Source organism: Leopardus geoffroyi, chromosome X (genome assembly GCF_018350155.1).
Source record: "Leopardus geoffroyi isolate Oge1 chromosome X, O.geoffroyi_Oge1_pat1.0, whole genome shotgun sequence".
NCBI lineage: Eukaryota > Metazoa > Chordata > Mammalia > Carnivora > Felidae > Leopardus > Leopardus geoffroyi.
The window spans coordinates 47,885,040-47,910,655 of NC_059343.1; the positions used below are offsets into that span (position 1 = coordinate 47,885,040).

A 25,616-nucleotide genomic window follows, 5' to 3' on the forward strand; every position below is an offset into this window, starting at 1 on the left:
CCCTCAAAGCGACTCATTCATTGAATTTATTTATTTTTATATCTTTATTTTTTTCTTATTACAAAGGTAATGTGTTGTGAAAATTCAAATAATGCAGAAATAATGTAACATACCAATGAAAGGCCACTCTTATCTCATTTCCCAGAAATAACCATTGTTAACATTTTGATATACATCCCTCCTCATTTTTTTCTATTCATACACTAATTATTTGGGTTTTCTCCCTACAAATGGTATCCTGTTCTGTGACCCGGGTTTTTTTCCAGTTATATATTCTAAACAGTTATATGTAGTGCACGTTTTTTTTAACAGTTGCATAGTCTTTTCTTGCATAGATAGTCCATAATTATTTAACCAGCCCAGGTTCAGGATACATGAATATGGACATTTAGATGGTCTTCCCCTCCCTTTACTATTATAAGCAACACTACAAGGAATATCCTGTATTTGTATGTCTGTATTGGGCTTTTTTGTTGTTATTTACAGTATTTTTTGCTGACTCAAATGCTACAAAAACTCTTCCATTTAAAATTTGTCAACTTACTCTCAAAAGGTACATGGAATAATGTTCCCACCAACAATGTCTCTCATACGTTTATGTGTCACATATATAACAAATATTTTTCATGTTATTGATGATAATCTTTGCTATACAAAATGATTTAGTTATGTAGTGTCCTTTTATCACAATTCCCTTTTATCACAAAATGCGTGTTTTTTTCAAGCACTTTTTTGGCTTCAGTATTTACATTTACATATTCGAGTATTCCAAAATTTGTTTTATAAAAGACTCAGGCTTAATTATTTTCCAAAATCAGTCTCTTATCCTTATACCATCTGCAAATTAATCCATCTTTTTTTCCCCGCTGATTTGAAATGGCAGTTTTATCACATAATAAATTCACATAAGTAATCGGGTTTATTCAGGAGAACAAAATAAGATATATAAATAATGGAAATTAGATAAAATTATCATTAATTACAGAGTATATGAGTGCAGACCTGGACAACCCAAGAGCATTAACTAAAAAGTTATTAGAAAACATAATAAAATTCAGCACAGTGGTTAGTTAAATAATATTTAATATCTTTCTTACATTCAACAATAATTCAAATGGTCATAAGTCTTCTGCTTTATGAGGTCACCTTTTCCTTCACCAAGCTAATAAAATATCAATTCCTACCTTCTATAGAAAATTCACACACACGCACGCACGCACACACACTTCCCAGACACTCAAGATGGGCCTCTGTTCTCCTGACTTCTTCTTTCTCTGAATTGTTGCTTTCTCCAAGTATATAGCAGTTTACCACTTCTTGCTTCCTAGGTTCTCTCCCCCATCCCCAGGGCTTTATTTCATACTTCGCACAGAACCTCCTTTTCTTCCAGTTCCAGGATCCAAATTCCCATTGCTTCCAAATCATAACAAGGGATAAGGACTTTGGTCTTGATTTTGAGAGCACTGAAAAGTTTTTGAATGGTTTAAGGGTTTGATACAATACAGAGTAGTGTTTTAGAAAGAACACTTCAGCTGCCTAATCCATAAGGAGTATAGATTAGACGTCTACCTGGAAAGAGGGTGAGTAGCCATATAGGTAAACTATGATTGTGGTTTGGCTTAGAGTGGTAGCTGTGGATATAGCGAGAAATTATTGAATTCAGAATATATTAGAGAAGTAAAAAGCAACAAGACTTTATGAATAATTGGGAGTGGGGAAAGGGGTGAGGAGGAGGGAACTATCAAAGGGAACTCTTGGGGATCTGATTTGAGAGATCAAACGTGTTAATGGTAGCCCATTTCACTGAGATATGGAATACTAACAAGGGAATACTAACGGGGGAACATCCATATTGAGAAACCTGTGGGACATTCAAGAAGAAATATTCCACGGGCAGTTGAATATACATGTCTGAAGCTCAGGAGAGAGGTCTGGACTAAGGTTACAGATCTAGAAGTCACCAGTATATATATGGTTTTTTTAATCTATGGAAAGGGAAATAGCACCTGAGAAGAATGTTTAGCTTTAGAACAGATGGGGACTAGGGAAGAGCCCTGGTGACCAGCAGTAACTATGGCATAGGCAGAGGAAAAGGAGTTCACAAGAGAGATGAATAAGTAGTGACCAAAGAGATATGGAGAAAAGCAGGAGAAAGTAGTGTCACAAAACCAGGGGAAAAGAATGTATAGGGGCATCTGAGTGGCTCAGTCGGTTGAGTGTCTGACTCTTGATTTTGGCTCAGGGCATGATCCCAGGGTCGAGGAATCAAGCCCTGCATCAGGCTCTGCACTGACTGTGGAGCCTGCTTAAGATTGTTTCTCTCTCTCTCTGTCCCTCTTCACCACTTGCTCTCTCTCTCTCTCTCTAAAAAAAAAGAAAGTTAAAAAATGTTTCACAACAATGGGGGTGGTGGTGAATAGTGTTGAATACTACCAAAGAGATCAAGAAAATTCTTGAAAAAAACATCTAGGGAATTTAACAATCAGGTGGTGGTGGTCTGGTCACTGGTGACCTTGGAGGGGATAATTTCAGTACAGACATTTGTGGAATAGATTGCTAACTGTTACCCTAATATCCCTTCTTATCTTCTTTCTTAGTAATAAAACATCTTAAAAAAAATCTTTAGTTTTACCTGGACACATAGACTCCTGGAATAAAGGCCATGAGGTTAAGGGTCAAATCCTAAGGATAATGGATCAATAAACTAAAAAGAACCTGGATTTCTAACAATTTCATGGTGCTACCATACCAGCTTTGGACTGCCTACCCTCTAGATTTCTTTTAGGTGAGATAAATACATGTATACATTATTTAAGTCATTGTTACTTGGGAGTCTATGCCATGTAGTAGTTTCATGATTACAGTGAGTTGAGATGTCAGTGGTCGGTGAGGTATACATGACAATGAGTATAGACTACTCTTTCAAGAAACACCTGAGCCTGATTTCAAGGTTCTCCCAAAATTTATCCCTAACTAGTTTTTCAGGCTTTCTTGCTGTTTTTCTGAATACTGCCTATATTCAAACCAAAGAAAACACTTACTATTACCAGATAAGCCCTTGCTTGCTTATGAGCCTTTGTACAATTTCTTCCCCATGGAACACCATCTGTTAGATCTATCCTACGTTACAACCTCCACCATTTTAAATTCCACAACATTTTAAGTCCCGGTTGTGGCCTTTGGGATTCTGGAGTAACTTTAAAGGAATACAGAGTCAAAACCTTAGGAGATATTGGATTCAAGGGACTCAAGCAAAATCTCAGTCCAAGTCCATCAGGAAGGCATTCCCAAAGATGTTTATTTTTTATTTATTTTTTTTTATTTTTATTTTTTATTTTTTTTTCAACCTTTATTTATTTTTGGGACAGAGAGAGGCAGAGCATGAACGGGGGAGGGGCAGAGAGAGGGAGACACAGAATCGGAAACAGGCTCCAGGCTCCGAGCCATCAGCCCAGAGCCTGACGCGGGGCTCGAACTCACGGACCGCGAGATCGTGACCTGGCTGAAGTCGGACGCTTAACCGACTGCGCCACCCAGGCGCCCCCCAAAGATGTTTAAAGCCAAACTTCCCCAGTCCCTTCTCAATACCACCATCTCTCTAACATAGTACCATAACCACCCTTATCTTATGACCTGGGGATCAGAGGACAGGAAGAAATCTTATCAGGAGAGAAAAAACAAATTCATTCACAATCTTCACCCTTGACCAGAGAGATTTCCTTCCATCTTCTCCTTGTGAACTCTTGGAATCTTTTGATCTTTAGCATCTACCCATAAAATCTGAAGAACCAAGGTCACTGGGTCCCAGACAAGTTTCCAGCATCTGTACATCAGCAGGCAAATACCTGAGATAATATAGGTTCTACACATCAACTGAGGACAAAGATGAAAAGCTGAGTTATCACCAGGGAGCTCTGTTAAGGAGATAAGGAAAGGCAGGCTAAAGATTGCTTAGGGTAGAAGGTCAGGGATAAAACTGCCTAATTCTGGAACATCTAAGATTTTAGACCGCTGAAGCTTAAATGGAAAGCCCAGAATATCCTTATCACCAATCCTCTCCTAACATATTTCCCTTCCACCAAATTATACAAAGTAAGTACCTCCGAATTTTTCAGAGGTAAGGCTAGAAGTGAGTGGCAAAGGTTTCTTTCCAAAGCTACCTATCACTTTTTTAGTCATCTAAGTCTGCATAGCATAGCAATTAGCTTAAAATTTGATATCAGACTTTCCTGTTCTTCATATTTTTTAGCCATTCCCATCACTGGGAAAGGTCTACTAAACATCCCTTCTCCTGGGCCCCTACTCCTCATTGTTGTTGGGCCTTTTCTGTCCCTGAACATGTGGAGGTACTCTTATTTCCAATTTCCAGGTTCCTATGTCCTCTCTCTTGAGCTGCTAATGGAATCTCATTTTTTCTTCCTTTTATGTGCAGGACAATTTAATTTATTTTGTAATGTTCTAAGCTTGGAGAGCTATCTTTCCACAATCAAAATGGCTTCATTTTGTTAAACCAGAGGCAAATTTCCCATAGATGAGGAAACCGGCTACTCACTTTTAGACTAACATGCCTTCTCCTCTGCTCTTGAGTCCTTCCTCAGCACACATCTTTGAGGCAGATTCAGGTCATTCAACAGTCAATAAGCACCAACTATGTATTAAGCACCTCTCTAGAGGTAGTCCTTGCTTTTGAGGAGCTTTCATTTCAATGTAAAATGAGCATTAGCCTCATTTTACAGGTGAAAAAATTGGGGGTGAGGGAGGTAATTTTCCCATGGCAAAGCAACTAACAACTAGTGAATGGCAGAGAGAGGACTTGACCCCAGGTCAGTACAATGCCAAATACTAGAGCCTTCACCAGTATGCTGTACTATTTCCAATGTTTTAAGTGCCAGAATATTCTTTCCAACCCTTTTCATAAACACATGTGAGGTACATTACACTATGATTATCTTCTGTGGAGATGAATCTAATTGGATATTCACATACCCATTTTGATACTATCATAAAATATCATGGGATATATAATTATTTTTTGTTGTGAGATCAACATAAAGTATTTGTAATTTTATTTTTATTAAAATACAGGAAAGCATATGATAAAAACCATAGTCCCTTGCCTTGACCCTCCCCATCTCCATCCCACTCCCTCCAAACAACCTTAAAAGGGTTTTTGTTTTCATTGTCGTTCTGCTGGTAGTTCCCTTTACAACTCTAGATAATGCGTATATAGCTGTTTTTTTCGTTTATAAAATTTAGACAATATCCTATTGTCTCCCTGGTATGTCAATGAAGATTTTGTTTAAATGCATATACTGCCTCATTTTGCCCTTCACTCCCCACCATTGTTGAACACTGATATTCCTTTTTTTGTTCTTGGTTAATTTTGTTACTTGAAAAAAACAAACCTCCATTCCTTGTTTCATTCATTTTTGACAGATAATTTCAATTGCCCACTTTTTAGGACAAGGATATTAGGGTCACTACCCTCCCCTTGCCCATCCAATGACCCATGTTTCATCTTTCCTTTACATTGCTCAGGTTATCAACATTTACATTGTGTTCTGCAACCACAACCAGGTCTTCTTTGTTTTGTCTCCAAGTTGGCTCTAAAAACTGAAAACCAGTAAATAGCATCTACACGATTATGACTATGTAAATATTTTTCAAAACCCAGGCAAGTAGTGAGCCAGGAAAACACTTCCTTCTCTACAAGTCCAACAACACAATCTTTGGGCCTTTCAAAGGAGAATGTTTCTACCATCAAGGTCAAAGAGAGTCTCCTTTATATTCTATCAGCTGCTTATAATCATGTTATATTTTATTTTGCTTTACATTTGGACCATGATTTTCTCAAGCAGTGACACACACACACACACACACACACACACACACACACACAGAGTTCTAATAGCCTTTCTTTTTTCTTTGAATCATTTGCCTTTATCATATTCATTCATTCAACAATTATTTATTGACTATCTACTATGTGCCACGCACTGTTCTAGAAGCTGAAGATACAACAGTGAAGAAGACAGACATCCTTGCCCTTCTGGAGCAGATATTCTAGTGAGGGAAAGAGAGAAAATAATCAGATAAATAGTAAAACATACAAGTTAAAATGTGGTAAGTGCTATGAGGACAAATAAATCAGGGTAAAAGAAATGGGGAATTCCAGTGAGGGTGGGAGGTTATTGTAGTTTTAAATAGGTTGGTCAGGGGTGCCTGGGTGGCTCAGTAGGTTAAGCGTCTGACTCCAGCTCAGGTCATGATCTCAGTTCATGGGTTCAAGCCCCAGGTCAGGCTCTGTGCTGACATCTCGGAGCTTGGAGCCTGCTTCAGATTCTGTGTCTCCCTCTCTCTCTACCCCTCCCTTGCTCATGCTCTCTCTGTCTCTGTCTCTCTCTCTTTCTCAAAAATGAATAAAAATTAAAAAAATAAATAGGTTGGTCAGAGAAAGACTCACTGAAAAGGTAGAATGTGAACAAAGACTTGCATGACATGAGAAAGCTAGACAAGTGTGTGTGTGTCTTGGGAAAGAACATTTCACACAGAAAGAACAGTCTGTGTAAAGGCCCTAGAGCAGGCCTGTGCCTAGCATTTTTTTCTCCCACCTGCCATTTTAAAGAGCATAAAGGTCAGTGTTGCTAGAGTAGTGGAGGAAGGCAGAGGGGGAAATGACAGGATGAGGTCAGATAGATAACAGGGCTTAATCTTATAGGACCCTGTAAGCCACAGTGGGATCCACAGGAGAGTTTTGAGAAGAAATGGGAAAGGATCTGACTTAGTTTCATAAGGATCCCTCAGGCTACTTGGAGTATATACTGGTGTGGGGAGGTGAATGGGAAGATGACAAAGGGGGTAGCAGGAGGACCAGTGAGGAGGCTGCAATAATCACTTTGGTTGGATTAACCATTTCCTGGGTTCACTGAGATAGACTCTTAAAATTTCTCTCATACCTTGTGTTTCTTTGTTGTTTTGTTTTGTTTTGTTTTTGTTTTTGTTTTCCTCTACATTCTGGGAAATTTCCTCAACTTTATTTCCCATTCCTTCTGCTAATTTTTTTAAATTTCAACAACTTATTTTTCTCATTTCTAAGGAGTCTTTCTTTTCTCTGATTGTTCCTGTTTTGTGGCATCTAGTACTTGTTTTATTCATGCTATATCTTTTTGAATTTTGCTGAGAGTATTAATATTTTCTTTCTGAAATTCTTTTTTGTTACCAAAATTCCCAAATTGTTCTGGGATCAGTTGTTTTGTTTATTTTAGTCTTTTTCTGTCATGCTGCAGTTTCTTTTAATTTGCCTAAGGATTCTTGGTTATCCATTCCTAGTTAAGGGATAGGACTGGTAGCTGATTTTTCTGTTGTTGCACAAGCAGGGTTGTTTTCTAAGTAGGGCTCTCTTCTATGAGGAAATTCTGACAGGAAACTTTGTGTGGACTTGGGGGAGGTGGCAACTGACAAGCTATGAGTTGTCCAAATACCAGAATGAAGAGGCTTTGTTCTGCAATACCAAATGCCATAGGGACAAATCTCAGTGTTCCCTATACAGTTTGTAAAATGTCATTAGAGATTTTGCCTGAAGGTAAGTGCTGGAACTGCATGTTCTCTATGTGGGTGGAAAGGGCAGGGAGATAGGGATTTTGACTAACTAATGCTGATGTCCCATGTGCAGACGTTCAAGTAATCTTTTTCTCAGCTCCAATCCTCACTCTTGCCCTCCACTGTACCTGCAGATACAATCCAGAGCATCTCCAGGTTCCCACATACAGACTGATGCCCATTAACTCAACCTCTCCCCAACCTTCCTCCACCTAGGTCTCCAGAGGGACAGGGAGCTTCCCATACTTTTCATCTCATTCCAACGTCATCCCACTATAGTCCTAGCAGCTAATATTTACTGCACACTTTGTTCCAAGCATTCCGAAAGCACAGTGTCACCTAATCTTTGTTATAACTTTACTACAACTTTATGAAGTAGATGCTATTATTATCCTCATTTTATAGGAGAAAAATTGAAGCTATAGAGTGGTTGATTAATTTAATGTTAAGTATTAATTATTAGTATTATTATCTCAGTGTTACATTGTTAGTAAGTTGCAGAACTGAGATTCAAACTCAGATGATCTGAATCCAGTAGTTCCATTTTGAACCACTATGTTAGATTCTCAGTTCTACCCTAGCCTGTCTTGGCCTCTGACTATTCTGGAGACTGTAAGTCTCATGTCTGTGGACCCTTTAATTTGTTATGGAACTCTAAGTAAGTCTCTCCTGTCTCAAGGTTAAAGCCAGTACCAGAAGAGACCAGGATTGGGACCTTGCTCCACCAACCCCTCTCTCATATCTGCTACTTTTTAAAGATGATCAGTACTAAGGATCTTTCTCTGGCCTCAGTTTTTGGGATCCTCTGGATGTTTATAGGAAAGAAAAACCCCACCTTGAGCCAACATAGCAAACAGACAAACCCAGCACTCTAGTATGTTTAGCTTTTAGTCATCTGTAACTGGATGAGGAGGGTAAAGGGAGGCATGGAACTGGCCCCTCTCTAGGCAAGATGCCAATCCCAGATCTTGGACAATCCTGAATTGTATAGTCCTCAATGACACATTCAGAGCCTTCCTCACCCTTCAGGATAGTCCCTCTCTCTCAAGAGAAGGGATACCTGCAGATGCAAAAGAGCGAGAATTTGGAGATCAGGCTCAGACCTTATGGATGTGAACAACAGACCCAGGCCAGAGGTGAGATCATGTCTGAGTGAAGATGCCTCATCTGTGTCAGCTTTTTCCTGACCATCTTCCTTGAACTGACACACCAAAAACCTCCTGGCCACCCCCTCCCATCAAGCACAAAGGTCATTTCTGAGATGAGGGAACAAACCTCTTGGATTTGTAAGAAAATTAGCTCTTTATGTGGGGGGATTGAAAAAGTCATTGGGTCTGTGTTCTCAGTTCTGTAACTCAGAAGCTAGAACCAGAGAAAAAAGTTACTATTTGCTGAGCACATGTCAGGTGCTGAACCAGGGATTTTAGAGTTACTAATTAATCCTTACAGTGTCCCTGTATCTCCATCATATAGTGGAGGAAACAGAGGCTCAGAGGTTAAGACATAGTTAGGAAGTGGCAGAACCAAAATTTGAACCTAGGTCCATCTGATCCCAAATGTCTGACACTGTCTGACTCTGAGAATGAACTAGATATATGTTATACGTGGAGCCATGAGGGATCATGGCTTCAGGAAAGGTGAGGAAGAAAATCAGTATCCTACTTGTATGTGACCTCAGTCTTTGGCCCAGTTAACACACTATTAAAATGTGGACAATAATAGTATCTAGCTCATAGAGCCTATTGGAGAATTAAATAAGATCATGGATGCCAGATATTTATCATGATTTCAGTGCATGACGGCACTTATCAGATGCAATTTTTACACCTGAGATCCTAAAGAAGAAGAAAAAAAATATTTATCACAGTGCCTTGCACAGAGTAGGGCTCAACGAATGATAGCTGCTCTGTTATATACTCTAAAGCTTTGCTAAAGTAAAATACGTAGACTAGCATCACCAGCATCACCTGGGAGCTTACAAAAGGCAGAATCTCAGGCCCCACCCCAGACTTGCTGAATCAGAATCTGCATTTTAACAAGATCTCCAGGAGATTCATGTACATACATGGTAAAGTTGTTGAAGCACTTTTCCAGAGGTCCCTTAATTTGTGGTCCTCTGTAAATCTGGTTATGAGACTTGATAAAGCTCACTGAAATATTAAGCAGATTTATGAAATGGATGACAGAGGCTGATTTCTCTTTCTTGTCTTTAGTTTCTCCACCTGTCACTGAGGCCTGTCCAGGAGTTCTGGGTTCCCAAGTACTACTAGCACATGTAGGCCAAGGGTAGAGTTTACCTAACTCACTTTCTTGTCTTCTCTCTCAGCTGTTGATGACAAACTAATTTCATACATTCAACTGTGGTTTCCCACTATGCCCACACCTCGGTCACCTCTGTTCTGTTCAAACCATGTGCTAACGTCCATAACGCCATCTTTGACCTGGATCTGCCTTACCTTGCCTTTATGTCTAATTTTACTACGTAAGTCTGCTTCCAAACTTATTGTTTTATTTATTTGTGCATATATATATATATATATATATATATATATATTCATGCTTTTGTCCATTCTTTCAGCAGAGCATAGTGATAAAGATCATGTATTCTGAGATCAGACTTCTTGAGTTTGAACCCTGGCTCTGCCAGCTATGGGACTCAGGACAAGTCACGTCACTTCTCAGGGTCTCATTTTACACATCTATAAAATGGGGATAAAATTAGGACCAACCTGAAAGGATTAAATGAGTTTATAGATGTGAAAGTTTCTGATAAAATCAGTGTTGGGCACATAAGTTCTTGATAATATTAGCTTGATTTAAAAAAATAAAAACATTTCCTGATGCTGACTGTGTGACTTACACTGTGCTGGGTACTATGGAAAAAGGAAGATGAATTACACACAGTCCCTGCTCCCAAAGAGTTCGCTGTCTAATGGGGGACAGGAAAAAGGAAACTGATAATTTTAATAATATGCTGGCAGAAAAGAGAAGTGTGAATGCTAGATGATGGGAATGGTGAGGCTTACCAGGAGACAGGGGTCAGTTCCCCACCCCCAGGCAGTCAGAGAAAGCCTGACAGAGATGACACATAAATTGAGGCTTGAAATATGATATGTTCACCAGATGAACAAGCAGAGGGCAGGGCTGGGAATTTCAATGTCACTGGAGTGTAGGGCACAAGCAGGAGTGAACAATGGTAAGAAATGAGACTGGAGAGGTAAGGAAAGACTAGGTAGTGGAGGGCTACCAATGCCAGACCAAGTTCCTGGCCCTTATGTGGTGGTGTCCAAACCATCTAATGTGTTTGCACACCCATCAGGAAAAACTTGATCAAGTAATCTCCAAATATGTATATTTATTAATTTATAAATTATATAAATATACTAATGAGCAACCATATTAGCTATATTATTAAGCATATGCAAAAATATAAACAAAGGATGAAGAAAAAAACATTATAAGTAGAGTGTTAATATTCTTTCCCAGTCCCTCATGATTTATCTCCAGCACACCCTGGAGCATGTGCATCCTACTTTAGAAATAACTGTGGCCCATAATGAAGAGACATGGCAAGGTTTTTAAAAAAATTTTTTTAATATTTATTTATTATTGAGAGACAGAGACAGACAAAGCATGAGCATGGGAGGGGCAGAGAGAGAGGAGGAGACACAGAATCTGAATCAGGCTTCAGGCTCTGATCTGTCAGCACAGAGCCCAACACAGGGCTCAAACTCACAAACCACAAGATCATGACCTGAGCCGAAGTCAGACGCTTAACCCACTGAGCCACCCAGGCGCCCCGACATGGCAAGGTTTTAAGCAAGGAGTGCCAATAGTGAAATGAGGGTGGATTGGAGGGGCCAGCTATGAAGCAGGGAGCTCAGTAAGGAGTCTGAGTGATGCTGAAGGCTGGAGTAGTGCAGTGGTGGTAGGATTAGAGACGATAAAGAGGGAGAAAAAATGTGATGTATGTGAAAAATAACTAAATAGAGAGGGTGCCAACCTGATTTCAGCTTGTCTGACCTGGTAGAGGACAGTGCCCTCCTTGAGATGATAAAAATGGGAGAAGGAGCAGGTCAAGGGAAGCTTAGTGGGGTCTCATTAGCCCATATAACACCTTAGTGTGAACCAGAAAAAGCCTCCCTGACTTTGGAGAGACGACTTGGATTTAGAAGTTGAGTAAGGCCAGCACAGAGTTTCAGCCTTCGCTCAGACCTCCCTCTCCAGAGGGGTCCTTGTACTGTAAACAACCGGTAAGTCTCTACAACAACCCTGGAGTCTGGGCTTTGTCTGTGGGAATCCCCTGGCTTTGATGGATGATGGCACTCCCCTAGAGAGAGGAAAGGTTGAAGGAGGTGATATGTGTGTTCCTGGCCGGAGAGCTCAGGGGAGAGGTGCTGAGGTAGTTAAAGAGGGTTTCCTACAAGCTTGATTTCCACATGGGTAAGATTTAAAGATTTAAGAAGCCAGAGGAAGGAGGGGGGAACCAAAGGCAAAAAAGCTGGTATGAATTTGAAGTATGAGGGCTAACTACAGAGGTTCCTGGTCAAATGATGCAATGGCCAAGCAATGGGGCAGAATTTGGATTTTTGCTCCAACAGGAAAAAAAAAAAAAGCAGACACCAAAAGATTTTTTTAATTAAGCAAAGTAGGCTGGAGGAAATGTTGGGCAGACTCTGTGGAAAGTATGCTTGCTGGAGGCAGCACATACACAGAGGCCTCAGTGTGCTGCTGCCAGACCAGCTCCACCCTACACCCCCACATCCCCTGGGAAACCTTGGGACTGTGCCAGCCCAGCCCACCCCCACCCTAGTCCAGCCACAGCAATAGTCTGTTTTAGCTGCCTGGGAACAGTTCCTGCCTGAGTGGTCTCTTCTTCAAGCTTCATATCCTTTTCAAGTGTTCCTGGCATATGCTGCTTTGGTAAAATAACTTTACCCTCACCTCCCATATCTGTGCCTCAATTTCTCCATATGTAAAATGGAGACTGTTGTTCCTGCCTCTTACAGAGTTGCACTAATATTCTCTAGGACACTGAACTATGTATTGCTCCTTAAAGGACAGCTCTGACCCATCCCTATTCTTTTCAAGATTGATCCCTGACCCCCATTCTTCATAGCAAAAGTCTTCACTGCCATATGAGTTCATTGAGTCTGGTGTTCAAAACCCTTTATTATCTAGGCCTACTCAATCACTCCAAACTTCTCTCCATACCTTCTTTACCTGCACCTCTGCTCTAGCCAAATCTAACTAAATACTTGCTGTTCCTTGAAACACATTCTGTGTTTTCCTGTTGTCTATCCAGAATAGCCATTCTATAAGTAATTGTTGAGTGCCTGCTGTGTGCCAGGCCATATTCCATACACTGGGGATACAGCAGTAAATGAGACAGACAAAATCTCTGCCCTAATGGAGCACACAGTCCACTGGAGAAGACAGACAAGGAAAAAATAAACATGGAAGTATATGTCAATTTATGGATGAGAAGCGCTACAAAGAAATAGAAAGTAGAGCAAGGGAGATACAGAGTGAGTAGAAGGGTGCTATTTTAGAGTAATCAAGGATGTCTCTCTGAGGAAATGACATTTGAACAAAGACCTGAAAGAAGAGAGGGTGTAAGTAAGACTTGCAAAGATCAGGAGGAAGAGTATTCCAGATTAAGGGAACAGTCATTGCAGAGGCTCTGAGACAGGAGTATGCTGAACAAATTCAAGGAATAGCAAGGAGGCCAGTGTGGATGGAGCATAATAAATGAGGAAAATAGTAGGATGTTATGCGGTTAAAGAAGTGACAGTGAGCCAGACTATGTACAGCCACGTGAGCCCTGATGAGAATTTTGGCTTTTACTCTGAGTTAAGACAGAGTCACAGAGAATTTTGAGCAAAGAAGGGACTTGGCCTGATTTAGGATTAAAAGGATCTTCTGAGGGGCACCTGGGTGGCTCAGTTGGTTAAGCGTCTGACTCTTGATTTTGGCTCAGGTTATGATCTGTCAGTTCATGAGTTCAAGACTGCGTTGGGCTCTGTGCTGAGTGAGGAGCCTACTTGGGATTATCTCTCTCCCTTCTCTCTCTCTCTCTCTCTGCCCCTCCCCCACAAAAATCAATAAATAAACCTTAAAAAATTGAAAAAGGATCTCTTTGCTGTGAGAAGAACAGAAAATAAGGAGGCAAGGCTTTAAGGAAGGAAGCCAGTTCATAGGTCATTTGTCCAAGCAAGAGATGTTGGTAGTTTGGACTTGGGTAGTGATGAGAAGTAGTCAGATTCTGGATGTATCTAAAGATAGAGCTAAAATTCCCTCATGGATTATATATGGAGTGTGAACAGAAGAGGGGAATCAGGCATGACTAAGATTTTTTAGTGAAACAACTATTTCCTGAGATAAGGAAGACTGGAGAGGAACAGATTTAGGAGATGGGGGAGATACTAGGAACTAACTTTGGGACACATTAAGCTTTAGGTGTCTATTGGAGATTCTAGTGGAAATGTCAATAAGCAATTAGATATACAGATCTGGAGTTCATGGGACAGGTCCACAAGAGAGATACAGATTTTGGACTCATCTGCATAGAAATGATGTTTAAAGCCATGGGGCTAGATGACCTCACCTGTAGAAAGAACAGAGGAAGGGAAGGGGAGGTTGAGAGCAGAGTCTTGGAGTGTCCCAAAGATTTGGAGGCCAGGAAGGGAATGAGCCAACAAAGGAGACTAAGAAGTCATGGCCAGTGAAGACCATCTATCCAAAGCTTATTTGTTTTTCAGGCCTGGAACCAAGGCTACCTCCTCTATGTCCCTTTCCTAAAGGCTTGGGGAAAAATTGCTCCCTCCATTCTTTGAATTTTACACTCTATTACCTAAGAGCAATGGGAAAAATTAGGGGTGGTGGTAAACAGTCTGAGTTAGTATCCTGTTAGTCTCTGAGCTCCCTGAGGTCAAGGTCCCCTCCCTAGTCAGGCCCAGATGCCTTTTCAGGGATTTGCATTCTGCTTTCACAATTTTTTACCACCTGTACAGGTGGTACCACCTGTACCACCTACCATATTATTTACTTAATATAATTTCTTTAAATAGATGCACTTTTTAAGTTTACCTAAGTTAGTCTTATCCTAAGCAACAATATCTGTGAACTCATGGGTTCAACATGCTAGTTATCTTTTTAATACATGTTACAGTAGACACATAACAATTACAATACAGATATTCAGTTGTGTTTCATAACCTTATGTGCCAAAACATGGAGTTCATTTAACACTTTGGGAAACATAAGTCCCAACACCAGGTCCACCATATGCCAACCGTGTGGTGTCTATTGCCCCATCTGACAAATGGAGATAATGATAATTGCTTCACCTGATTTTATCTGCCCTATCCTCTCATCTCTCATTCCTTCTCTCACTCTAGTTCTATGGTATTATTTTTTCTCTTTCTCTCTCCCTATCCCTGATCCATCTTTTTGTGTTTGTATCTTTTTCTCTCTGTTTCTAACCACCTATTTATTTTCTTTTTCTGTTTCTGTCTGTCCTTCCTCATTCCTCCTTTGTCAGAACCATCAACAATAAACTCTATATTGCAGAAGTCAAAGAGAAGCACCATGTAAAGAAAATCCATGAAAAATCCCACCAGCAAGGAAAGATATCTGCTTATGTAGGCATCAGGTAAGGCTCCATCCAATCTGAAATGTGACCGAGTTCATCTTAGCTATGTGATCAGGAACTTACACGTGTTTTCCCATGGCCTCAGTTCTTACCTCTGTAAAATGGAGATAATGATCTCTGTTTCGTAGTAGTACATGAAGATGATGTAAGTTAATTAATATCCAAACTTGTGAGAAAGTAGGTGTTCAATAAATGAGAGTTTACATCCCCATTTCCACTTTCCGCCTCCTGCAAGTTATGGCTTAAGAATTGGCACCAGACAGTGAGGTTATATTCAAGTGAAATTTTTATAAATTGAATCCTGTTTCCTGAGTTCCATTCAACTGGCAGAAATGTAGTCTTCCTTCAGTTTTCCTCCCAAATTCCAAAAGAGTTTCATCAAGCACATAAAATTTAGGATTGGCTACTGCATGCTGAGGAATTAATGGCATATAAACAAGTTTACTATACAGCATGTGGAGTGAGGGGCTATTTGAAGGAAAAGAGGCATTGTATATAAGTGGAAAAGAGTTTTTGTAAAATAAATCATTAGCCATTTATTGTTGCATTCTACATTAAGATTTTCACCCACAGAGTTTCCTTATGGGTAAGCTGCCTGTGAAAGTTTCTCAGGCAGAATATGTAGGAGTGTGAATGAGGGAGAGAGATAGGTTAATAAGCAGGTGACAAACGATGGGTTGAGGGCCTTAGTTGAACTGGAAGCCTGACTGGGTCTACTGGGGCCAGGGTGGGCATGGGCAGAACTCGGTAATCAATCCATTTTCTTCCAACTTATGATATCCCATCCCCTTAGTACCCACCCTCCTCCCTTTCATGACCAAAAACTGGGAAACAGAAAAGTTCTGAATCTCTACTAGCCTGGCAGTAGGTACAGAGGTGACTTTCTCCCTGGCCTATGAGTGGTTACTGCAGTGGCACAAGGGCCAGTATCTGGTAGTGGTGAGCCTGAGGCCTGGCCAATTGTTGACAAGAATGAGTGTAGAGGTCTCCGTGTCAGAAAGAATGGGCATTGGCTATATTTACATATTGTGTCTGAGGGCCAGCTGCCTGTGTACCAACACCCACACAAGTACGTTGGCAGCATTATGGGGCAACCATCATATTGGCCTTCCCTGAATGCGATACTTGCACTTGGGCTTCCCTTTAGTACCACTTCTACCCTGTCCTCACTGCCAAGATCCTTCCACATTCAAATGACAAGAGGTAATGCTTGGAATAGAAGATTTTTGTGTTATAAGCTTGGTCTGATGCTTGCAAACTGTGAAATCAGCAAGTGCATTAACTTCCAAAATCTAATTTATCTTAAGAAAAAATAGATTGCAGTAGGGGATGCTGGGTGGGCTCCAAGAAATCATGTGTTGAAAATACTGAGGGTACAGAAGCCAACATAGCCAAACCTCACATTCCTCAAATGACCACTGAGAATGCAAGGGCAATGTGAGGTCAGTATGAAGTGCAGGCTGCCCTTGAGGATACCATCTCAGGCTCTGTAGGCCAGAGAGATATCCTGGCTGCCAGCCTTGCTTTGAACTTAATCTACAGATGTTTGAAGGCCAGACTGGCTACATCAGAATCACTATGTAAGCCGTTAGAAATACAGATTCCTGGACCCCACTCTTCTGGATTCTGCTTCAGTAGGTGTGTGTGTGTGTGGGGGGGATCCAGGAATCTATGTTTTCAACCCACTTGCAGGTGAATTTGATGTCCAGCCAGATTGGAGAACCACTGAGCTGGCCTACCCACCTCGTCTGAGAGATGAATGTACAGGCACAGAGAAATCACCCATGCCATGGGGCCACCCTCACCAAGCTGTTTAGCTTGGAGGTCTTGCCTGCTTTGACCCTGCTGACCCAGAGAGGCAGGCTGGTACACATAAAGGAGAAAAACAGACACACAGATCTGGGTTGGAATCCCAGCTTTGACCTTTTCCTAAGGTGGGACCACAGGCAAATCACTCACTTGCTCTGCTACACTTTTCCCATCAGTACAATGGGGAGGTGACATCTATAGCCCAGGACCATTGTGAGGATTTGAGAAAATTCCTTCCTACAAATCACTGGTGCAGAGTAATGAAGATGTGATGATAATCGTAATTGTTAGCATTATTGAGCACTTACTACGAACCAAGTATGGTTCCAAATGCTTTACATAAATGGTCTCATTTAATCCCCACAAACACTGTCTATGAGACAGGAGCTGTCATCATTCCTATGCTACGGATGAGGAGACTGAGGCTTAGTGTGAATAACTTGTCCATGGGCCCACAGGCAGCATCTGAGTCCTTGGAGGCTGCACTCTTAAGCCCTAAGCTATAAATGGCAGCTCTCTCCTCCTTCTCCTTAAAGGTTAAAACAGAGGATAGAGCTAATCCTGTGGGGATAAAACAGAACAAAGACCTCTGAAAGGAAGGAAGCCAAGGGAATGTATATAAGCAGGCGCCTCAGAGAGTATGGGGGCTTGGCTTGCCCCTAAGCTTCCTGACAGCTGTAGCAGGAAGGAGGGGGGAAGCAGAATTCCCAAGGTTCCATTTTCTGGAAAAAAGGAGGCACAGAGGTATGTCTAAGTGGTCATGTCTTGGGCTGAAATTCCAGTGGAGTTGATCTTGTGGCCTGCAAACATCCGGGACCAGAAAATCATCTGTGATTTCTCGAGGCGCCGAGAGCCTCATTCACACACATGATTCTGAGAGTCAGAAGGCAGAACACATGAAATTCTATCCCAGAGGAGAAGCTTGCTAGACTGCAATTTGCCACAAACAGTAAGGAGCATGGGAGAGGACCTAGGCCCTGTCGCTCTGTGTTTGTCCGTCTCCACGGCACATGCCATACAGCCTTTGTGGGAGGAGACCCAGGCCCCTGGTCTACCTGGGGACATGACATTCCTCCAGGGGTGGGGTCCAGGGTGAGATTGTGGGTGAGGGTCAGACTTCCTGAGCCTGGGAGCTGTGGGGAAGCCTGGGTCTGTCAGGCTGGGCCAGCTGAAAGAAGCAGAGCAGGAGGAGCTTATTGTAGGATTTGGAGAGGAGTATATAGCATTTTGGCAGGTGGAATGGTGTTGTAGGCAGGAGGAGCAGCAGGTGGTACAGGGTTTGCTTTTCCCCATGCTCAGATATTGCCCTTTTTGATACCCCTTTCCTGGATTTCTGCCTGGTGGGCCCTCCATGCCACCCACCTGTATCCTCCCCACCAATCCAGGTGAGGCTGACTCACCCCCATCCACCAGGATTGAATGGGGAGAGACCTGTATCTGAATCACCTTCTGCCCAACACTGAAAGACCAGTCTGCCTTCTCCAGCTCAGGCACCATGGCCAACTCTGTGGTCCAGTATGACGTAGTCATGGAAGACATCACTGGAGGTCACTGCAGGTGAGGGGGCCAGGGGAATGGGATGAGCATGGGCTCTGGAGTCAGACAAGCCTGGGCAATAATCTGGCTTCTGTAAGTTGCTCATCTGTCTTTCCCTATGATGAATGAGAACAAGTGGACACGGACAGAATGATGTATAAGGGGGGACACATGGCTTCAAACCATGGAAGCACATGTGCTTCTCTAAGTGTTGGAGACCTGGAGCTGTATAAATTGAATCGAAGTACAAATGCATCCATTCCTAATTGAATCACATTATAGCCCACACTTTTTAATTTTTTTTAATTTAATTTAATTTTTTAATGTTTATTTATTTTTGAGAGAGAGAGAGATGGAGAGAGAGAGAGAGAGCGAGGGAGGGGCAGAGAGAGAGGGAGACACAGAATCCGAAGCAGGCTCCAGGCTCTGAGCTGTCAGCACAGAGCCCAACGTGGGGCTCGAACCCACGAACCGTGAGATCATGACCTGAGCCCAAGTTGAACGCTTAACCCACTGAGCCCCCCCAGGCACCTTATGTTATAGCCCACTCTTAACCAGTCCTTTTGGAAAGTGAACCATTGGCCAGTAATTGGTCTCTCGCACTCGTGGGGCTCTCACACTTTCTGCAGCTCTGATACTCTCACATCCCCTCGGGTTTTCTTGCTGTCTCTAAGTTTTAAAAATACTTTTTGCCTCACCAGAGCCATCTTCCTAAACAGGGATCCCTTAATTCTGAGCTCACACACTCATGAAGAATATACAGAGGTCCCATGCTCTGCCAGAGGGGTAAAGCACAGACCCAAGACCCTGGGCTTGATGACAATGATTGTATGGCAGCCTGAGATGTCTGGCCACAGCCTGCCTTTCCTGCCATACCTCTCACTGCGTACAGCACACAAACCACCCTCCAACTGCCTCACACCACGCCGCACCACACTGCACACTTCTCTTCAGAAACACCTGAATTTGTCAGCCATCTGTGTGTCTAAGCATTTGCTCACACTATCTGCTGCCCTGGGAATGTCTTCTCCCTCCTTTGTCCACTGGTCAGTGTCCTCCCCGTCCTTGAAGACCTTGCTCAAACGTCACCTCCCTGATGACCTCAGTCCACTGACAATTCCTCTGTCTGCTCTGTGATAATATAGTGCTTTGGTAACAACTCTCCCCACGCACATGTTTGTTCACTTATTCATACGTGGATACACCGCCACCGATCAGAGCTACTCTAGCCCAGTCCTGTCCTCATTGACTCTGGGAACTCAGAAATGAGGTGGACACAGCCTCTAATCTTCCTTTGGAATGTCCCAGTCCTGAGGCAGCTGGACACATACAGCCGTGGCAGTCGTAAAATGTTCTAAATGCTGCATATAAATCTGTAATGGGTTATGTGCAGATATCACTGACAAGGGTTTGAGGAAAGCCTTCTGAAAGGAGTTGGCCTTTAAATTAGCCTGGGAAGGGGCGCCTGGGTGGCTCAGTCGGTTAAGCGGCCGACTTCGGCTTAGGTCATGATCTCGCAGTCCGTGAGTTCGAGCCCCGCGTCGGGCTCTGTGCTGACAGTTCAGAGCCTGGAGCCTGTTTCAGATTCTGTGTCTCCCTCTCTCTGACCCTCCCCCGTTCATGCTCTGTCTCTCTCTGTCTCAAAAATAAATAAACGTTAAAAAAAAATTAAAAATAAATAAATAAATTAGCCTGGGAAAATATGAATAGACTCTACCTCTACCTGGGTCGATAGGGTGAAGGGAATAGCATGCAGAGAGATGGGGGACAGCCTGTGCAGAGGCACAGAGGGATGGCACAGAGGGATGGTTGTGTAGGGGGAATAAAATAATTCACCCTCTCAAAGTAGGGGCTGAAGGTACCCTGCCAGCAAGGTGGCAGCAGGGACCTTAACCTGGTGTTCTATCATGTCGGTGTGTTAACTGAGGTATTTGTCTGCTTGTTCATTCTTTACCTTTTTGGGCATTGCCTGGAGTAAAAATATAATTAGACCAGATGGAATTAGGCATTAAGTAGTAAGACAGATACTCCCACTTACTGTGTGCCCTGACTCCTGCACCCCCTACCCAAAACCCCTCAACTGACCTCCCATTCCTGCTTGAGTATGCTCATCTTTCAAAGCTCAACAATTTCACCCCTTCATTCCTTCAGTCGGGACTCCCTGGGCACCTAATGTGCTTCATGCTCGCTGCTGGATGGTTTGGGGAACCCTGATGTGACTTCCACACAGATCCTATGCACTGTCTCTGGGTGAAGCACAGAGAGGGGGAGAGAGAGAGAGAGAGAGAGAGAGAGAGAGAGAGAGACAGAGACAGAGAGAGAGAAGTGCTCTTTCAATGACAACACAAGGTAAGAAGGATGCCATCATGAGGTAAGGAGGTGGTCAGGGGAGGGCTCCTCGGTAGAAGCAAAGACTGACTTGGATTAAAGAATACAAAAAAGTGTATCAAGTTGGGAGGGGGGCTGTGAAAAGAGAAAGACATTCTAGCCAACTGGGAGCTGCACGATACAAGGAATGAAGGCCAGATATACCCAGGGGTGTTTAGGGAAGGCCTAGAGTAGGTCGGAGTTCCTGGAGCATTGATTTGAGGCACAAGAAATGGTGAGAGGTGAGAGTGAAGGCTATAAGTGCTGCAGAGGCATGATAAGGAATATGGAATACGTCTTGAAGGTGACCAGGCAGCCATGAGAGGGAATGACATTATGGGTTTGAGACTAGAAAGACCAGACTGAGCAGCTGCTACAAAGATGCATGGTTGGGAGAGGCCACAATGGAAGCAGCAGAACCAAAGAGAAAGAAGTCCTGAATTTGGGTTTTGTTAGTTTGGGATGGAGAGGTGGGGTAGACCTGAGACATATCCAGCAGATTAAACCAGCAAGAATTGGTGGCTGGTTGGATGTGGGGAGTGAGGGGCACAGGAGGATTCAGGGGTGACACTCAGATTTGTATCTGGAGTGACCATGTGGATGATGGGGTCTCTAAATGACAAAGGCACACACGGGCAGGTTGGGGGAAATATATGAATTTATTGTTTGGGCAAAATACATTGGAGGCATCTTCTGACATCCAAGGGAACAGATCCAACAGTGAGTAGGTATGCACTTGTGGAGGGGAAAGAGTAGAGAGCATTGGACTGGAGAAAGAGGTATTGGGTCATCATGGAGATTCAGGGACTGAAAGGATGAGAGCTAGGGAAGTGACCCAGGGAGAATGTATCAAGCCAAAAGAGCAGATCCAGGATGGCAATTGCTAAGGCACGGCTTCTCAGTCCAGCAGCTGTTGATCTCCTCAGCTCTCAGGGGGTCCAGCCCCACCAGCTGCCAGCAGTCTGCTCAGAGATCTATATCCCCACCACTTCCCTCCATTGTGCTACACAAACATAGTCATTTTCTTTGCCACACCGTAACTAAAAACTATCAAGAAGCACTGCTTAAGGGACAGGGGAAGAAAATGGAGCTCTAGAAAGAGGCTGAATCAGATGGGCCAGGGAGCTGGTAGGAGAATAAGGAGAGTTCACCATCTCAGATTCCCAGGACAAAAGATTCTTCTTGGGACTGAAAGTGATCACCAATTGTGAAATACATCAAGGAGATGCAGTCCAGTAAGAATCAAAATACACCCATTGAGTTTGGAAACGAACTAGTTACTGTTGCCTTTAGTGAGAGAAGAGTCAGTGTGTGGTAGGGGCTGAAGCCAGTCTGTGGTGTGGAGAGGAGTAAACTGGAGGTGAGTAGACCATTGCAGGTGACAATGTGATTGCCTTGGCATGCTGCAGGGAGGCGAGAACGTGGTTTGAGGTTAGGATGGGATTGGGATCAATAGGGATTTTCTTAGTGAATGGAAAAGACACACAACTTTTTGTATTCTAAAGAAGACCCAGTAGCATGTGTGGAGCAGGTTGGAGAGAAGGGTCTGACCAGTGGAGGAGGTGCTGGAGGCTGGGAGTGCATGGGGTCCAGGACAGGACTGTTTTGTCCTTCATAGAGGAAGAGGTGTATGGGTGTGTGAACCCTGTGCAAGGGTGGGGTGGGCAGTCCAAGGCACATGGCCTGGTGCCCTAATTTTCTTCATTAGGAAGGAAAGGAAACATTTCCTGAAAGTGAGGTGGCATGTCAGCTGAGGGGAGCATGAGAAGTTGGTGACCTGGGTCATGCCTCTGGCTTATAGGCTGTGAGGTGAGGGGCCACCAGGGAGCCTGGAACCATGAAGAGATAGGAATGTGATTTGTCCAGAAACCCTCACCTACCCAGGTTATGGGAGGAATGGGAAAGCAGCTGGGGTCTGCCTTGGGCTTGGGCAGTTGCACAATGGATGACCCAGGCCTTTGAGAACTGCTGTAGAGTACCAGGAGAAAGTGTAGACAGAGCTTGCGCATGCACTTGTGAATTGATTCAAAGGCTGGAATGGAGGGAAAGAGTAAGATGTCCTCCCTTATCCTCCTTTCCCCTTGAGAGAGGGGGAGATAGTGTGTCCAGCCTTGTGATCAGAGCATGCCTGAATGGCAGAGGGGAGAATAAAGCTGGTTGTCCCAAGGCAGAGCTTACTTCAGGCTACTGAGCAGTACAGACCCTCAGCAAGCCCAAACTTCCCTAGGCTGAGCTGACACTGGTCCTGGGGGCCGTCCCAGCTCCCCCCTCCACTTCCCTCAGATGTGCCAGCCCCCAGGCTCTGCAGAGGGGAGATGCAGTGGGGGAAGGGGGTCAGCAGCCAATCACATCTCTGACAGCCCAAGGCATCTGCACCTGGTCTAACCAATCCCCTCTGAACAAACAGCTCACTCGGCCTCTGCTCTCTCCTTCCCTGCCTATTCTGCCCAGCAACAGCAGAAAGGAGGTTTAAGGAGGAGAGGGAGGCCCTGCAAACTCCCAGCTCCTGGAAGCAATGGACCTGGGCCCCTGGCTCACTCTGTTATAGGGAGGTTAAAACAATACTTACAGTTCCTGGATCCCAGGCAAAATGTCCCCAGGGGCCTTCAAGACTGTGCAAGTCAGCTCTCATGGACAGGAACTCACATATTACAGAGATCCTGATCCTTGGAGCCTTGGGCCACAAGCCAGTCCCATTCACTCCACAGCTCTGGGGCAAGCCCTAGGCTGCCAGCCTGAACAGCAGAGACACAGTTCTGATGAACATTGAACAAACAATCGCACAGATGTCTATTTAGCTAGAAACAGAGATAAGGCCTAGGAAGGAAAAAAGCAGGGCGTTTTGTAGGGAGAATAAGAGGGGACCTGATTTAGATTGCCTCTCACAGTTCTTGATGGTTTCACTTCTTTTTGTCCAGGTTTACGATGACTATTTTATTCATGACTTTGCCCCCAGAGGCCTCGCACCTGTCAAGATAAACATGGTATTCTGGTATTTGTGGCATTTGTTCTTGTTGATGTGAGTGGCTTCGTGTTTGGTAGCAAGATGAAGCAGGTAACAAGGACCCCGTGGACCTCGTTTAGCTCTTGTTTTAGAGGGCTCAGAAAGCACAGAGTGCTGGAACAGTGGTCCCCTGGGACCAGAGACTCTACCTCCAATCACCCTTGCATCTTATAGGCCAAGGCCTACCTTAGGGTCCTGGTAACTTGCACATCAAGAGCCATGTAGACCTAAAGCCACAGAAGACTAGGAACATTGAAACACTGGACAATGGGGCTGTAACCATCAAGACCCTTAACCACAAAACTTCAGGTCTCCAAAGGGCCTGGGCTCATAGAGCCTTCAAGCTAGAGAATTCTGGTGTCATAAAACCTGAGTCAAAAAATAAAAATAAAACTGTAGTCAATTTAGACTCTGAGCCTTCCGGAGGCCACAGGTTTGTTTTGTTTTGTTTTGCTTTGCTTTGCTTTGCTTTGCTTTGCTTTGTTTTGTTTTGTTTATTTTACTTCAAAGCCAGAAAAATACAGTGCACTGACATTGCAGAGCTTAGACACTATAGAGTCCTGGGTCCATCTATTTTTAAATATTATAGCCCTTCAACCAGAGCACCCTTAAAACAGAATACTGGAGGGGCACCCGGGTGGCTCATTCAGTTAAACGCCTGACTCTTGATTTTGTGGGATTGAGCTCCGCATAGGGCTCTGTGCTGACAGTGTGGAGGCTGCTTGAGATTCTCTCTCCCTCTCTTTCTGCCATTCCCCCTCCCACACCTGCTCTGTCTTTCTCTCAAAATAAATAAATAAACTTAAAAAAAAAAAACAACAACAGAATGGGTGCACCTGGGTGGCTCAGCTGGTTGAGCAGCTGACTCTTGGTTTCAGCTTAGGTCATGATCTCACAGTTCGTGGGTTTGAGCCCCATATTGAACTCCATGCCGACAGCGCAGAATCTGCTTGAAATTCTCTCTCTCTGCCTCTCTCTCTGACCTTTCCCTGCGTGTGCTCTCTCTCTCTAAAAATAAAAGTAAATAATAATAATAATAATAAAATGAATAATGGAGCCATTGGCCAAAGAGATTTTGAGTTTAGAGCCTGAATTCGTAACACTTTCTATGAACATTATCAAATCGTATTATTCTAGGGTTCCAGAATTATAAATTTTAAAAGTGATATCACTGTATAGAATTTGTAATGTAAACTTTTGTACCACAGGTCTTTTGGGAAGGAAGGTACAGCATCCACTGAATTTCAGCATCATGGATACATGAACGCTTAAAATCCTTGAATATAATTGGACATTAAAGTTGTAAAAGGATTTTTTTGACCTCATAAAGTTTCAAATTTCGAAGCTCAGTTATCTTAGAACCAAAGTGATGTTTTAGCCCTTTAGCCATAGTATTTTTCGGCTATCCCTGCCTTATGCTATGTCTATTCCATGCACTTAAAATTTTTCATTTCTTCAAATTTTTAAAAAGGTATAGTTAACACAAAATATTACATTAGTTTCATTTGTACATTATAGTGATTCCCACATGTTTACATTATGCTATCCTCAGAAGTGTAGCTACCATCAGTCACCATACAACTGGATTACTCTACCAGTGACTATATTCCCTGTGCTATACCTTTCATCCCTGTGACTTTTCATTCC

General features: G+C 43.1%; 2 long non-coding RNA genes across 2 annotated transcripts; both read right to left on the reverse strand.

The window, feature by feature from the left end:
• Positions 1-122: 122 nt before the first annotated feature.
• On the reverse strand, positions 123-25,616 carry LOC123594060. The gene is made up of 3 exons (XR_006710653.1): positions 25,506-25,616; positions 4,010-4,011; positions 123-133 (listed from the first exon to the last, which is right to left on the reverse strand). It is a non-coding gene; the product is annotated as an uncharacterized LOC123594060 (long non-coding RNA).
• On the reverse strand, positions 13,538-24,941 carry LOC123594061. The gene is made up of 3 exons (XR_006710654.1): positions 24,836-24,941; positions 16,050-16,054; positions 13,538-13,557 (listed from the first exon to the last, which is right to left on the reverse strand). It is a non-coding gene; the product is annotated as an uncharacterized LOC123594061 (long non-coding RNA).